Genomic DNA, 16,753 nt, shown 5'->3' on the forward strand with positions numbered 1-16,753 from the left:
TGCTGAGGGCCCAAGGAGGCCAAGTAGAGGCGTTCAAACAAAGTCAAAGAACGATGCAGATGAAGGCCACTCGGTAGAGTGGAGTAAAAATGTTGTAGCTGGTGGTATGCGAAAGGATCACGCCTTGTAGTCGGGCGATCCTGCAAAAGGGCGTGGAGCGACTTAAGAACAGCACCAGCTAGGACATGGACAAAGCGGAGCGGGCAGGAAAGAGAAGCTCCAAAGAAACTGGCTTCAGAGGAGGCCCCTGGTAAAAACTGAGGATGGTCAGTTATGGGAAGGAGAGGGCCATTGCAGAGGGCCAGGTCATCCGCAAAAGCTAAGCATTTATATTCATAGCCCCCAACAGCCACACCATGAATGTTAGGGTCTGCTCTGATGCTGGCCAGCAAATGTTCCCTCACCAGGATGGACAGGAGGGGGGACAGCCCTGCCTAGTGCCATTACTGATAGAGAATGGGGTAGAAAGGGAGCCATTGATTTCTAGGCAGGCCTGAGGGGAGGAGTACAGGGCCAAGATTTTGGCGGTAATAGCAGGGCCCAAACCTATATGGTGCAGAGTCTGTGCCAGGGAGGACCAGGAAATCTGATCAAAGGCCTTTTCAGCATCAAGGGAAAGAATCATGGGCACATTGCGAGATTGTGCGTAGTGCATGAGATGTAAAGTTTTGATAGTGTTGTCTCTGGCCTCCCTCCCCAGCACAAACCCCACCTGGTCAAGATGTACTAAAGTAAGAAGGATCGTTTTAAGGCTTTTGGAGTACATTTTTAGGTCTACATTCAGTAAGGAAATGGGCCTGTAGCTGGAGCAGAAGCTCGGGTGTTTCCTAGGCTTCGGGATAACCACAACTTGAGCCATAGTGGCCGCAGGCGACTATGTTAAAAGCCCTCAACATAAGGGGGGAAAGGGAGTCTAAGAGAATTTTATAGAATTTGGCAGTAAAGCCATCAGGGCCAGGGCTCTTTCCCCAGGAAGGTCCATGATGACAGAAGACAGCTCTTCCAAGGAGAAAGGAGCATTCTGCGTCTCCAGCCTCTATCTGCAGAGAGCGCAGGAAAGGGAGAAGGTGGGCTCGCTGGAGGGGGTGGGAGGTTATACAGGTCTGAGAAGAACGAATGGAAGGTGGACATAATGTCCTCTGTGGTATGGACCAGGGCACCCGAGCGTGATCGAATACTGGGGACATACGTTTGAGCCAGTCTAGACTGCAGCGCCCTTGCAAGCATGTGCCCACTTTTATTCCCATATTCGTAAAATTTGCTGTGGCCTATTTGTAACCAGCGGCCCCAGGAAGCCTCTAAAAGGTGTTTCCCATCAAGTCTGGCCAACTGCAAATCCCACAAAACCGGTGGTGAGTGAGTGTTTATGAGCTAATTTAAGGGAGGACACTTTCGACAGAGCACGACTAAGGGCCAGGGCCTTTTCCTGCTTCAACCTGGAATCGTGTTTGATGAGAACCCCACAAAGCACTAATTTGAGTGCTTCCCATTGGGAAAAGGGGGGTGAGGTGTCCAAGGCATGATCAGTCACAAAATTGGAAACAGTTCTGGTCAGCTCAGCAAGACTGACAGTGTCCAAGAGCAAAGATTCATTCAGCCTCCAGGAACAGGCAGAAAGGGAGCTGCAGGGAACAGAAAACTGATGCAGACCAGAGAATGTTACCAATTGAGGAAGAAGACAGCCAAGGCAAGGCACTGTGTTGAAGCAGAATGTAGTCCAGATGACTATCGGAACCATGCAGGGAGGAGAAAAAGCTATAGTCCCTGTCAGTAGGATGCTGCATATGCCAGGAGTCACATAGTTGCAAGAGAGCGTTTAACACATTTTATGGCAGCATAGGAAAGGCTGGACCGACCCGTGGAATTGTCCAGGGTAGCATCCAGAGTCAGATTCAGGTCCCCGCACAGAACCACAGTCCCCCAAACCATTGGCAGAACAAGATCGACCAGGTTCACCAGGAACTCTGATTGACCTTGATTGTGGACATAGACATTGAGTATAGTGAAAATATGACCACCAATCGACAGAGAAAGCAAGATATAACGGGCAGTAGTATCAAGGTGGAGTTGAAGGATGGGCCAGGGAATTATGTACAGCTACAGCGACCCTCTTAGACCTGGACTCGGGGTTGTTAGCACAAAACCAGGTCGAGTAATGCCGGTTCCGAAGAACCGGAGTGTGTCCCTCTTTAAAATGGGTTTCCTGGAAACAGGCTATGTTTACCTAGCATTTGTGCAGATGGTGGAGAATTTGGGTCCACTTCTCAGGGGTATTGAGCCCTTTCGCATCGAAGGTAGGCTACTGCGTACATCCGGGTCCGCCTCCACAAGCAAGAGAGAAAATACACAGAAGAGAGTACACAAAGAGACCAAGAAAAAGGAAAAACACACAGGGAGAAGAAAAGTAGCAGCAGAGATTCTACTGCGGAACTTACTAAACTTGACTAAGTCAAAAACTAGAGAGCCACACCAAGCGACAGACTATGTGGAGTCCCCAACCTACTAAGGGAAGGTGGCAGACACGGAACCATGAGAGGAGCCCTGAACTACACACCCCTCAAAAGAAGAAAAAAAATGAACAAACAAAATGAATGGAGAGAGATAAAAGGGGAAGAACCAGCATGGTCCCAGGAGGAAAAGACAGACCATGGGGCAAGGAAGGGGTGGAGAGAGAAAGAAGAAAAAAGGCGGACAGGAGGGGGGGGGGGGCGAGGAAGGTTCAAAAAGAAGGGGAGCAGAAGAGCAACTAAAGGATAGGCCGAGCAGAATGCAATAGGTCACTACAAGGTATAACATGGTCATTGGCTAGAACCACACTGCAATAGAAAAGAAAACAGAAAAAGACATATCAGTAAATTCAACAAGTCAATCAATGGGCAGACGAGATTTACTTCTGCGACTGGGAGGGAACAGATTCCCAACGAGTGACAACTGGCGGTGGTCACTCCTGGGAGGGAGCCCTGCTCGAGCCTGTTTAGGGTCCTTCTGAGGAATGCACTGCAGGGGTCGCTTAGGGGGTCCAGAGGATATCATAGGCCAGTCCGGCAAGGGCATAGGAGGCAGGTCCAGATCCCTCAGGAATCCGGGTAGGTCATCAGAATAACGGACAGTGAAAGTTCCCCCCCCCCCTTTCTTACAGAGAGGGCGAAAGGAAACCTGCTGGGGTACGGGATATCTCGGTCCCTAAGGATGTCAAGGACCGGCCTCCGCACAGCCCTCTGAGCCAGGGTGTGTCAGTAAGTCCAGAAATAGCTGAACTGGAACATCCTTGTATAGCGAGCAGACCAAAGAATGTCCTCCTTAATAGCATAGAAATGTACTCTACAGATCATATCTCTAGGGCGCTGGTCGTCGGGATGAGAGTGGCGGAGGGCCCGATGTACCTGATCCAGTTTAATGTGAGCATCTGGGGCATGATTCAGGAGATCATTAAAGAAGGCCAGCGTGGCAGAAGAGAGTTCCTCAGGACCAACAGTCTCAGGCAGGCCCCCCAGGCAAATGTTGTTCCGCCTATTACGGTTTTCCACGTCATCGAGATGTTGTTGGAGAGCGAAGAGCTGGTCACCATGCGATTGCACAACCGCCTGAAGAGCTTGGATGGAAGAGGCAAAAGAGTCCTGAGCAGATTCTATAGCATCTCGTGGAGACAGCAGACAAGTCTGTAAGTAATTGAGCAAATTCCTGTCTGCATTCCACCACATCTTGTTTAGCCAGGGAACCTACAACCTACAACATAGTGATTGATAGCCCGCATCACCACTCTGCTCTATCTGCTTAGGGAGCAGAGCAGGAACGTCCCCTGAGGATGAAGATTTTACCATATATAATGTGTTGCCAAGTTGCCAAAGATTCCACCAATTACTCAAATATTAAAAAAACAGAAATGAACTCCTCTGGAAGCCGTGGACACCCTACGCAGGAACCTACAACATAGAGGTGGAAGATAGTGTAGATAGAGAGGGGGTGCTAAGTAATATACCTGGGGGTGGAGCGGAGGGAGGGCTTAGAATAGATAATAGGGATAGGCTTCATAGAAAAAAAAAGAAAAAACATACACCATTGAATTGCATGATGACTAATGCCAGAAGTCTGACGAATAAAACTGACGAACTGGAATGGTTGATGAGGAGAATTATGACATAGTGGGTATAACAGAGACTTGGTTGAACAATAGCTGTGACTGGGCGGTCAACATACAGGGTTATAGTCTATTCAGGAAGGATCGGACAAAAGGGGGAGGAGTTTGTATGTGAAATAGAGTCTGAAGGCCGCACTACGGGAGGATATATGGGAGGGAAACGATAATGTGGAGTCATTATGGGTAGAAATATTCTCACCAAAAACAATGAGGCCAAATATGGAAAAAATTCATATACTTTATTGAAAGAACAATAAAAACTTATGTTAGAAAATTACATAACAATAATGGATCGGTGGTCATGCAACACACACTGCAAAAGAATGATGAGAATGTCCCGTACGACTAAACAGAATGTACAAAATACAAAAGGTCTCATTCAAAATGGTGGCGTACCATATGGAATATGTCAATATGCAAATACATAACATGTATAAGAAATGAGACTATGAGAGACAAGAATCGAATACAAAGAAAGGAAGGGCAGGGTAAACAAAGAATGGAAAAAGCAAACAAATTCTGGTCATGCACCCTATCCTGGGACAGCTCACCTACCCCGAACGCGTTTTCGCTTGCCGCTTCGTCAGGGGGCGTGTCTCAGGTCAGAGGAAATGATGTATAAATAGATAGAGGGAGCCAATCCGTAGCGCCATAACAAAAAAGGAGGCCAGGATACAGGTGAAAATTATTAGTGTCACAGTCATGCGTTCTACTATATATCCTATGCGATACCTTATTGGTTGGTCATACTCCGTCAGTGCCGCGCGCATAGTATGAGTCCTGGTCAATAAGATCCGGAAATGGGGAAGAGGATCACAACGAGGTCTGGAGGTATCACGTGACACTAAGTCACGTGATCCCCCAGCGCCGGATCAAAAAGAGATAGAGAGGAATGCTGCATCAGAACGAGGTCTGGAGATGTCACATGACATCAGGGAATCAGAATAGGACCAGGGGATCAGATCGAGACTGAGCTTGGTCACATGATCGCAAGTAATGCGATGCGATCAAGTCCCGCCCCTTAGTGATCGATATAAACATAAGAATAAAAAGCCCATGACAACACTCGGGCAGCACAAGCCGGCACAAAATTACATATAGGACAGACATACAAAACATACAACATAAAACACCACAGTGATAAACCGTGCAAACAGGAAACTTACCCTCCACCACAAAAAAGTTAAAGCGTGATTGAAAACTGTGGAAAAAAGTGAAAAAGAAGAATAATACATGGTGGTAATAAATCCGTAATATACAATTCATAATAAATATTATTATATATGGACATAGTGACAAAAATTAATAATAAAAAGCTAAAATCAACGTGAGTATCAGTGGAGATTTATGACAAAATGTGAGTGAAATATATAAAAAGTGTATGTTAATGGTGATAAAACCTAATAGTATTTGATCAATGTGATCAAAAAAAGTGTAGAAAAAGTGTATAAAATAAGAGTGATAGAACGTAACTATACTAGTAAAAACAAATCATTAAACACTATTATTAAAAAATATATAATTAGATACATAATATTATAAAAATGACCATGAACAATTAAATATTTTAAAGTGCATATGTGTTAATTATACAATTAAAAAGGTGCAAGTATGACCCCAGGCGACAGGGTAGAACTGTCCCCAGATAAGGTGCATGAACAATGACCTAATCCATTAAAGTACAACTTTAAATTGGCATGTAGACGCGGAATAGCTCCCAAACCTAAAAAGACAAAGAAAAAAAGAGAAAGAAGAAAGAAAAAAGAGAGAAAGAAAAATGTGATTAAAATCAATTAAAAGAACCAATGATAAAATCAACTAACCAAAAAGAGACACCTAACCAAGAACTAACACGAAATCCAAACTATAAAAATGGTGCAAAGCTAACATAATCGTTAACCTCCTGAGCGGTAATCCCGAGCGTGACTCGGGGTTAATTTTCCCTGCCAGGATCGGTAACCCCGAGTCACGGGGTAGAATTACAGAGTTCCCGGCCGGGCTGCACGATATATCGCAAAAGCAATGCGATATAGCGATGCGGCCCCCGGGAAAACATGCGATTATCTGCTCTGGTCAGCTCCCGTTGCGGGGGCCGGCCAGAGCAGGTAAAGAAAAATACTAAAAGTCAGTGTTTCCCTACCAGGGGGCCTCCAGCTGTTGCAAAACTACAACTCTCAGCATGCCCGAACAGCCAAAGGCTGTCCGGGCATGCTGGGAGTAGTAGTTTCACAACAGCTGGAGGCCCCCTGTTAGAAAAACACTGAGCTAAGTGTAAAAGAAAGAAGTAGTAAAATAAAAAAACCTTTTGCTCACCTAGTCCCGGTCCCTGAAGATGTTGTTCCCCTCCGTGCGGTCCGGGGTGTCCTCTCTTCACTATTCATCTTCTAGGACCTTTCACTTTTCAGCCAATCACAGGCCGCAGTGGTGTAAAGCCTGTGATTGGCTGAAGGGGAAAGGACTTGTTCTGCAGCAAATACACTAGGTTTGAAATCTGCCGGCAAACCTAGTGTATACTGCTGCAGGACAAGGTGACAAGGTGAGAAGGGGGGATGAATGTGACAAAGGGGGAATGTGACAGGAGGGGGGGATGTGACAAGGGGGGGGGATGTGACATGAAGGGGGGAAATGTGACGGGGGGGGGGGGGGGAATGTGACAGGGGGGGAATGTGACAGGGGGGGAGGGGAATGTGACATGAAGGGGGGGATGTGACAAGGGGGGGGATGTGACAGGGGGAGGGGAATGTAACATGAAGGGGGGAATGTGACAAGGGGGAAGAATGTGACAAGGAGGGGGGAGAATGTGACAAGGAGGGGGGAGAATGTTTCGGGGGATGTGACAAGGGAGAGGGGGAATGTGACAGGGGAGATGTGAAATGGACGAAGGGAGATGTGAAATTCAGTTAAAAAAATTGTACCGCTTTTGGTACAAATTTCCAGACAGAATCATACCGCCAGGGAGGTTAAGGCCGTGGGGGTAGATGGTTTTGAGGCGGTGAATCCATCTCATTTCTAGTTGGGCTAATTTGATCTTCCAATTGCCTCCTCTACTCCCAATAAAAATGTGATCAATGCCCCTTACCATCAGACCTCGAGGGTCATAATTGTGGTGGAGCTTGAAATGTCGTGGAACTGTTGTAGAATGGAAGGAAATATGTGGATAGATTCCTCTTAGAAAGGCGCTGGTACCCAAGGATGGAGATACACTTCTTTATTGGCAACGCGTTTCGATCCCGAACCGGGATCTTCGTCAGGCATACAGTACAATGAGATACGGTTACATTTATAGTGTAAGAGATTTGATGACCAAATCAATGTAACCGTATCTCATTGTACTGTATGCCTGACGAAGATCCCGGTTCGGGATCGAAACGCGTTGCCAATAAAGAAGTTTATCTCCATCCTTGGGTACCAGCGCCTTTCTAAGAGGAATCTATCCACATATTTCCTTCCATTGCTTACTACCGGACTGACGGGTGTCAAACCGGGTGGTTCCTCGTGGCAGCGGTGTCCCGTGATTTCTACGCTACTACAGGTGTTGTGCTCTAAGCGCAACACTTAGGGGTAAGAACCCATCTTTATGTTATACTTTCACTACCATCAAACGGTCCTCACTAGGGGCGCACCTCTTGTTGTTTTTCTCGTTTTTTATTAGTGGAACTGTTGTAAGCCTTCGTAGATCCGATTCTTCGTTTGCCGCCAATATACTCAAGACGTGTTCCCTTGTTCTTTTCTTCAACTCTCTCGTCGTCATCCCTATATAGATAGAACCACAGGGGCAGGTAGCATGATAGATCACACCGATCGTATTACATGAGATGTGATGGGTAATTTTAAAACTCCTAGTTCCATCTGAATTCCGAAACTCTGTATCTCTACAAATGTTGGGGCATGCCACACAGTTGCCACATGGATAACACCCCCACTTTTGTTTCTTAGCAGTAAATGGTGAGGGCGTCTTCTGCCTATAATGACTAGTCACCAAAATATCCTTCAAATTCGGGGACCTACGAAAAGTAAGGGATGGATTCTCAGAAATATATAATTGTAAAATCGGATCCAATGTAAGGATTTGCCAATACTTGGCCAAAATGTCCCGTACTTGTGGTATCTGGCTATGATAGGTTGTGATGAGCCTCACCTGGTTATCACCATCTTTCTTAGGTTTTGATTGCAGAAGACTCTCGCGTTTAGTAGGTTTGGCCCTTAAATATGCCCTCAAGATCCAATTTTCCTGGTACCCCCGTTCTCGGAATCGCTCCCAGAGTTCACATGCCCTTGCTTCGAATCCCTCATCTGTTGAACAGATTCTCCTTAGTCTCAAAAATTGTCCCATAGGGATCCCTCTGATGAGACTACGAGGGTGCGATGATTCTGCGTGAAGGAGAGAATTGGTAGCAGTTGGTTTCCTAAAAAGGTCCGACTGAACCAATCCGTCCTCATCAACTGAAAACGAGACATCCAAGAAGTCCATCTTGTGGCGACCTACCTTGTATGTCAACTTGATGTTTAAGTCATTTGAGTTAAGGTGGCTCATGAATGTTCTCAATTCGTCCTCGGTTCCTTTCCAGATGAAGATCACGTCATCAATATATCTGGCCCATGCTTCGACCCTATGGATAAAAGGGGGTGGATCGGTAAGAAATATGCTCCTTTCCCATGCTCCGAGAAACAAGTTGGCATAGGCGGGCGCACAGGCCGCGCCCATAGCGGTGCCACGCATTTGTAGGTAGAACTTCTCTTTAAATAAGAAGAAGTTGTGGGTCAGGGCAAATCTTAGTAACTTCAATAGGAACTCACCTTGATTTTCATCCATTCCGGACATGAGCAGGAACGCCTGTGTAGCTCTGAGGCCATCCTCGTGATGTATAGATGTATACAGGGATTCCACGTCACAGGTAACGATCCACATATCAGAATCCAGATGTAATAATTCCATCCTGCGAAGAGCATCTGTTGTGTCCTTCAAAAAAGAAGGTAAGGTCTCAACAATATTTTTTAGATTGTAATCCAGTAGTTTACAGATGGGTTCGCACAGGCTATTACAGCCCGAGACAATGGGCCTACCTGGTGGTGTGGAGGCTTGTTTGTGAACTTTAGGAAGTAAGTAAAATGTTGAAATAGTGGGATTCTCAATGAGTAAACAATTCTTTTCTTTTGTTGAGATGATGCCGTCAGAGACCGCCTGGGAAAGTAACCGACTGGGACCGCCTGGGGTCGCCACAAGATGGACTTCTTGGATGTCTCGTTTTCAGTTGATGAGGACGGATTGGTTCAGTCGGACCTTTTTAGGAAACCAACTGCTACCAATTCTCTCCTTCACGCAGAATCATCGCACCCTCGTAGTCTCATCAGAGGGATCCCTATGGGACAATTTTTGAGACTAAGGAGAATCTGTTCAACAGATGAGGGATTCGAAGCAAGGGCATGTGAACTCTGGGAGCGATTCCGAGAACGGGGGTACCAGGAAAATTGGATCTTGAGGGCATATTTAAGGGCCAAACATACTAAACGCGAGAGTCTTCTGCAATCAAAACCTAAGAAAGATGGTGATAACCAGGTGAGGCTCATCACAACCTATCATAGCCAGATACCACAAGTACGGGACATTTTGGCCAAGTATTGGCAAATCCTTACATTGGATCCGATTTTACAATTATATATTTCTGAGAATCCATCCCTTACTTTTCGTAGGTCCCCGAATTTGAAGGATATTTTGGTGACTAGTCATTATAGGCAGAAGACGCCCTCACCATTTACTGCTAAGAAACAAAAGTGGGGGTGTTATCCATGTGGCAACTGTGTGGCATGCCCCAACATTTGTAGAGATACAGAGTTTCGGAATTCAGATGGAACTAGGAGTTTTAAAATTACCCATCACATCTCAAGTAATACGATCGGTGTGATCTATCATGCTACCTGCCCCTGTGGTTCTATCTATATAGGGATGACGACGAGAGAGTTGAAGAAAAGAACAAGGGAACACGTCTTGAGTATATTGGCGGCAAACGAAGAATCGGATCTACGAAGGCTTACAACAGTTCCACGACATTTCAAGCTCCACCACAATTGTGACCCTCGAGGTCTGATGGTAAGGGGCATTGATCACATTTTTATTGGGAGTAGAGGAGGCAATTGGAAGATCAAATTAGCCCAACTAGAAATGAGATGGATTCACCGCCTCAAAACCATCTACCCCCACGGCCTTAACGATTATGTTAGCTTTGCACCATTTTTATAGTTTGGATTTCGTGTTAGTTCTTGGTTAGGTGTCTCTTTTTGGTTAGTTGATTTTATCATTGGTTCTTTTAATTGATTTTAATCACATTTTTCTTTCTCTCTTTTTTCTTTCTTCTTTCTCTTTTTTTCTTTGTCTTTTTAGGTTTGGGAGCTATTCCGCGTCTACATGCCAATTTAAAGTTGTACTTTAATGGATTAGGTCATTGTTCATGCACCTTATCTGGGGACAGTTCTACCCTGTCGCCTGGGGTCATACTTGCACCTTTTTAATTGTATAATTAACACATATGCACTTTAACATATTTAATTGTTCATGGTCATTTTTATAATATTATGTATCTAATTATATATTTTTTAATAATAGTGTTTAATGATTTGTTTTTACTAGTATAGTTACGTTCTATCACTCTTATTTTATACACTTTTTCTACACTTTTTTTGATCACATTGATCAAATACTATTAGGTTTTATCACCATTAACATACACTTTTTATATATTTCACTCACATTTTGTCATAAATCTCCACTGATACTCACGTTGATTTTAGCTTTTTATTATTAATTTTTGTCACTATGTCCATATATAATAATATTTATTATGAATTGTATATTACGGATTTATTACCACCATGTATTATTCTTCTTTTTCACTTTTTTCCACAGTTTTCAATCACGCTTTAACTTTTTTGTGGTGGAGGGTAAGTTTCCTGTTTGCACGGTTTATCACTGTGGTGTTTTATGTTGTATGTTTTGTATGTCTGTCCTATATGTAATTTTGTGCCGGCTTGTGCTGCCCGAGTGTTGTCATGGGCTTTTTATTCTTATGTTTATATCGATCACTAAGGGGCGGGACTTGATCGCATCGCATTACTTGCGATCATGTGACCAAGCTCAGTCTCGATCTGATCCCCTGGTCCTATTCTGATTCCCTGATGTCATGTGACATCTCCAGACCTCGTTCTGATGCAGCATTCCTCTCTATCTCTTTTTGATCCGGCGCTGGGGGATCACGTGACTTAGTGTCACGTGATACCTCCAGACCTCGTTGTGATCCTCTTCCCCATTTCCGGATCTTATTGACCAGGACTCATACTATGCGCGCGGCACTGACGGAGTATGACCAACCAATAAGGTATCGCATAGGATATATAGTAGAACGCATGACTGTGACACTAATAATTTTCACCTGTATCCTGGCCTCCTTTTTTGTTATGGTGCTACGGATTGGCTCCCTCTATCTATTTATACATCACTTCCTCTGACCTGAGACACGCCCCCTGACGAAGCGGCAAGCGAAAACGCGTTTGGGGTAGGTGAGCTGTCCCAGGATAGGGTGCATGACCAGAATTTGTTTGCTTTTTCCATTCTTTGTTTACCCTGCCCTTCCTTTCTTTGTATTCGATTCTTGTCTCTCATAGTCTCATTTCTTATACATGTTATGTATTTGCATATTGACATATTCCATATGGTACGCCACCATTTTGAATGAGACCTTTTGTATTTTGTACATTCTGTTTAGTCGTACGGGACATTCTCATCATTCTTTTGCAGTGTGTGTTGCATGACCACCGATCCATTATTGTTATGTAATTTTCTAACATAAGTTTTTATTGTTCTTTCAATAAAGTATATGCATTTTTTCCATATTTGGCCTTATTGTTTTTGGTGAGAGTATGTTATAGTGGCCCATGGTACTATTACTTAGTTAGTTTGGCAAACATGGGTAGAAATATATGGAGATAAAAAATAAAAAAATCCTTATAGGGGTTTGCTATAAGCCACCAAACATAATGGAAGAGGCAGAAGAACAATTACTGAGGCATATAAACAATTCAGCAAATCAAAATGACGCGATAATAATAGGGGACTTTAACTATCCTGATATAAATTGGGAGACTGAGATCTGTAAATCTCATAAAGGAAACAGGTTTCTGACTATAGCTAAAGACAATTATCTGTCCCAAATGGTGAAGGGCCTGACCAGAGGGGGCGCCCTACTAGACTTAAAAATATCTTAAATTTTCACTGCAAGATGTATATACCTTATGGGAATAAAAGGGTCAGAAATAAAAGAAAACCAATATGGATGAACAGAAATGTTAAAGGGTAGCTCCCACCATCCTATATATTTTTTCTGTCCCTGCCTATTTCCCATCTCTCCCTAACCCCCTCCGTTCTTTAATTTTTTTTATTTTTTACTATATTAACCCCTTAAGGACGCAGAACGTAAATGTACGTCCTGGTGCGGTGGTACTTAACGCACCAGGACGTACATTTACGTCCTGTGCATAACCGCGGGCATTGGAGCGATGCCCGTGTCATGCGCGGCTGATCCCGGCTGCTGATCACAGCCAGGGACCCACCGGCAATGGCCGACGCCCACGATCTCGCGGGCGTCCGCCATTAACCCCTCAGGTGCCGGGATCAATACAGATCCCGGCATCTGCGGCAGTGCGCGATTTGAATGAATGATCGGATCGCCCGCAGCGCTGCTGCGGGGATCCGATCATTCAGAACGCCGCACGGAGGTCCCCTCACCTTCGTCCGGCTCCCGGCGTCTCCTGCTCTGGTCTGAGATCGAGCAGACCAGAGCAGAAGATGACCGATAACACTGATCTGTTCTATGTCCTATACATAGAACAGATCAGTATTAGCAATCATGATATTGCTATGAATAGTCCCCTATGGGGACTATTCAAGTGTAAAAAAAAAATGAAAAAAAATGTAAAAAATCCCCTCCCCCAATAAAAAAGTAAAACGTCCGTTTTTCCTATTTTACCCCCAAAAAGCGTAAAAAATAAATTTTATAGACATATTTGGTATCGCCGCGTGTGTAAATGTCCGAACTATTAAAATAAAATGTTAATGATCCCGTACGGTGAACGGCGTGAACGAAAAAAAAAAAAGTCCAAAATTTCTACTTTTTTAATACATTTTATTTTAGAAAAATTATAAAAAAATTATTAAAAGTTTTTTATATGCAAATGTGGTATTAAAAAAAAGTACAGATCATGGCTCAAAAAATGAGCCCCCATACTGCCGCTTATATGGAAAAATAAAAAAGTTAGAGGTCATCAAAATAAAGGGATTATAAACGTACTAATTTGGTTAAAAAGTTTGTGATTTTTTTTTAAGCGCAACAATAATAGAAAAGTAGGTAATAATGGGTATCATTTTAATCGTATTGACCCTCAGAATAAAGAACACATGTCATTTTTACCATAAATTGTACGGCGTGAAAACGAAACCTTCCAAAATTAGCAAAATTGCGCTTTTTGTTTTAATTTCCCCACAAAAATAGTGTTTTTTGGTTGCGCCATACATTTTATGATATAATGAGTGATGTCATTACAAAGGACAACTGGTTGCGCAAAAAACAAGCCCTCATATTAGTCTATGGATGAAAATATAAAAGATTTATGATTTTTAGAAGGCGAGGAGGAAAAAATGAAAACGTAAAAATTAAATTGTCTGAGTCCTTAAGGCCAAAATCGGCTGAGTCCTTAAGGGGTTAAAAAAGGTCTTCTTGACTGCCTGGTAGTGTGCTCACTACCAGGCAGATTTTCCCAGCAGGCAGACGTCACTGATGGTTGCTATGGCCGACACTTCCGCCCTTAGTTCACTATACAGGGTGCCTACAGCTGTTTAACCATTACAAATCTATTGGCTGTCAGGGCATGCTGGGAGTTGTAGGGGGGAAACAGCTGGAGGCACCCTGTGTTGAAAACAATAAGTTAGGGCCATGGGCGCGGCGCGGCGCTACCCCGTTCCCTCCAGCGCTAAGCCACCCCCCCCCCCCGTGTTGACACCCCGATCCCCGCAACCCCTGTGTTGAAACCCCAAGCCCCGCTCTCCCCGCAACACTCCGTGTTGAAACCCTGATCTCCGCAACCCCTGTGTTGAAACCCCGATCTCCGCAACCCCCGTGTTGAAACCCCGATCCCTGCAACCCCCGTGTTTAAACCCCAAGCCCCGCTCTCCCCGCAACCCCCGTGTTGAAACCCTGATCCCCATACGTACAAACTGCAGAGTCCAGCAGCATCAGCGGCGTGCAGGGGCAGTATCAGCGGCGTGGTGCGGGAGGAGCGGCCGGCGTCTGAGGCCAGGGAGCCAATGCGCTCGCTCCCTGCCTGTCTGATTGACAGGCAGGGAGCGAGCGCAGGCTGAATGAATTAGGACCGATGCTCGGCCTGCAGCCGGCCACTAGGAGGGAGACCCCCGGTTTTCAAATATTAATTTAAACATTTTAATAATAAAAAAAAAATAATGAAAATATATTAGAGATATGTTGTAGTACATATGTACTATAACATATCAAAAAAAAAAAGTTGATGACAGTGCCCATTTAAGGAGGCAATAAATGACAAAAAGCATTTAAACTACTAAAACAGGACGGCAGTGAGAAAGCATTAAAAAGCTATAAAAAAAAAAGTAAAATATGTAAAAAAAAAATGATAAAAACCGCAAAAATAGAGACAGAAAAACTAATTGCCAAAGAGAGTAAAACTAACCCCAAAATGTTCTTTAACTATATAAATAGCAAAAAGATAAAAAATTTAAGAGTGGGCCCTTTAAAAAATGATGAGGAAGAAATGATAAACAGTGATCAGGAAAAGGCAAATATATTAAACAAATTCTTCTCCACTGTGTTCACCGAGGAAAATGAAATGCCAGGTGTAATACAGCGAGATAAGGTAAACTCCTCAGTACAGGTCACCTGTCTAACCCAGGAAAAAGTACAGTGCCGCCTACAAAAATCAAAATAGACAAATCACCAGGTCCAGATGGTATTCACCCACGTGTTATAAAGGAATTAAGTAATGTGATAGACAGACCCCTATTTTTAATATTCACGGACTCTATAGTAACAGGTACTGTTCCCCAGGACTGGCACATGGCAAATGTGGTACCAATATTTAACTCCTTCAGGACGATGGGCGTACCTGTACCGGTCCCGGTGTTTAAAACGGGGTCACGCCACATCTAAAAATGAAAGTAAACGCTTCCCGACAGCTCCCGATGTTCCGATCAGCTAGGACGCGAGCGGAGACCCCCTTACCTTGCTCCGTCGCGTCCGATCGGCGTTTGATTGCTCCAAGCCTGAGCTACAGGCTTGAGCAATCGAGCCCCTATCTCACTGATCCATGCAAAGCTATGGCTTTGCAGGGATCAGGGTAAAAGATCAGTGTGTGCAGTGCTATAGCCCCCTATGGGAACTATAACACTGCAAAAAAAAAGTGAAAAAAAAAAGTTAACGGAGGTCATTTAACCCCTTCCCTAATAAAAGTTTGAATCACCCTCCTTTTCCCATACAAAAAAAAAACCTGTGTAAATAAAAATAAACATATGTAGTATCGCCGTGTGCGGAAATGTCCGAACTATAAAAATATATTTTTAATTAAACCACATGGTCAATGGCGTACTCACAAATAAATTCCAAAGTCCAAAATAGCGTCTTTTTGGTCACTTTTTAGATCATGAAAAAATAGATAAAAAGCGTTCAAAAAGTCCGATCAATACAAAAATGATACCGATGAAAACTTCAGAACACGGTGCAAAAAATGAGTCCTCAGACCGGCCCATACGCGGAAAAATAAAAAAGTTATAGGGGTTAGAAGATGAGAATTTTTTACGTATACATTTTCCTGCATGTAGTTATGATTTTTTTCCAAAGTACGACAATATCCAACCTCCAATGTAAGTAAGGTATCATTTTAACCGCATGGACCTACAGAATAAAGATAAGGTGTTATTTTTACCGAAAAATGCACTGCGTTGAAATGGAATCCCCCAAAAGTTACAAAATGAAATTTTTTTCTTCAATTTTGTTGCACAATGAATTTTTTTTCCGTTTCGTCGTGGATGTTTTGGTAAAATAACTAATGTCACTGCAAAGTAGAATTGATGGCGCAAAAAAATAAGCCACCATATGGAATTTTATGTGCAAAATTATGATTTTTAGAAGGTGATGAGGAAAAAATTAAAATGCAAAAACGGAAAAACCCTGCGTCCTTAAGGGGTTAAAAAGGGATCAAAAGGTGACCCCGGGAATTATAGACCTGCTAGTTTAACCTCCGTTTTATGTAAATTGTTTGAGGGTTTTCTAAGGGATGCAATTCTGGAGTATCTTAATAAAAATAAATGTATGACCCCATATCAGCATGGCTTTATGAGGGATCGGTCCTTTCAAACTAACCTGATCAGCTTTTATGAGGAGGTGAGCTCCAGACTGGACCAGGGGCAATCGCTGGATGTCGTATATCTGGATTTTTCCAAAGCATTTGATACAGTGCCACATAAAAGGTTGGTGCATGAAATGAGAAGGATGGGGCTGGGGGAGAATGTGTGCAAGTGGGTAAGTAACTGGCTCAATGATA

At 43.7% G+C, this 16,753-nt stretch overlaps 1 long non-coding RNA gene across 2 annotated transcripts; it reads right to left on the bottom strand.

The window, feature by feature from the left end:
* Nucleotides 1-8,354: 8,354 nt before the first annotated feature.
* LOC130296497 (uncharacterized) lies at nucleotides 8,355-9,323 on the bottom strand. Of its 2 annotated transcripts, none has more exons than XR_008849225.1 (4): nucleotides 9,203-9,323; nucleotides 8,936-9,098; nucleotides 8,625-8,748; nucleotides 8,355-8,431 (listed from the first exon to the last, which is right to left on the bottom strand). It is a non-coding gene; the product is annotated as an uncharacterized LOC130296497 (long non-coding RNA). The 2 variants fall into 2 exon arrangements; XR_008849224.1 differs by having other exon boundaries at nucleotides 8,381-8,509.
* Nucleotides 9,324-16,753: the final 7,430 nt, after the last annotated feature.

Source organism: Hyla sarda, chromosome 12, assembly GCF_029499605.1.
Source record: "Hyla sarda isolate aHylSar1 chromosome 12, aHylSar1.hap1, whole genome shotgun sequence".
Lineage (NCBI taxonomy): Eukaryota > Metazoa > Chordata > Amphibia > Anura > Hylidae > Hyla > Hyla sarda.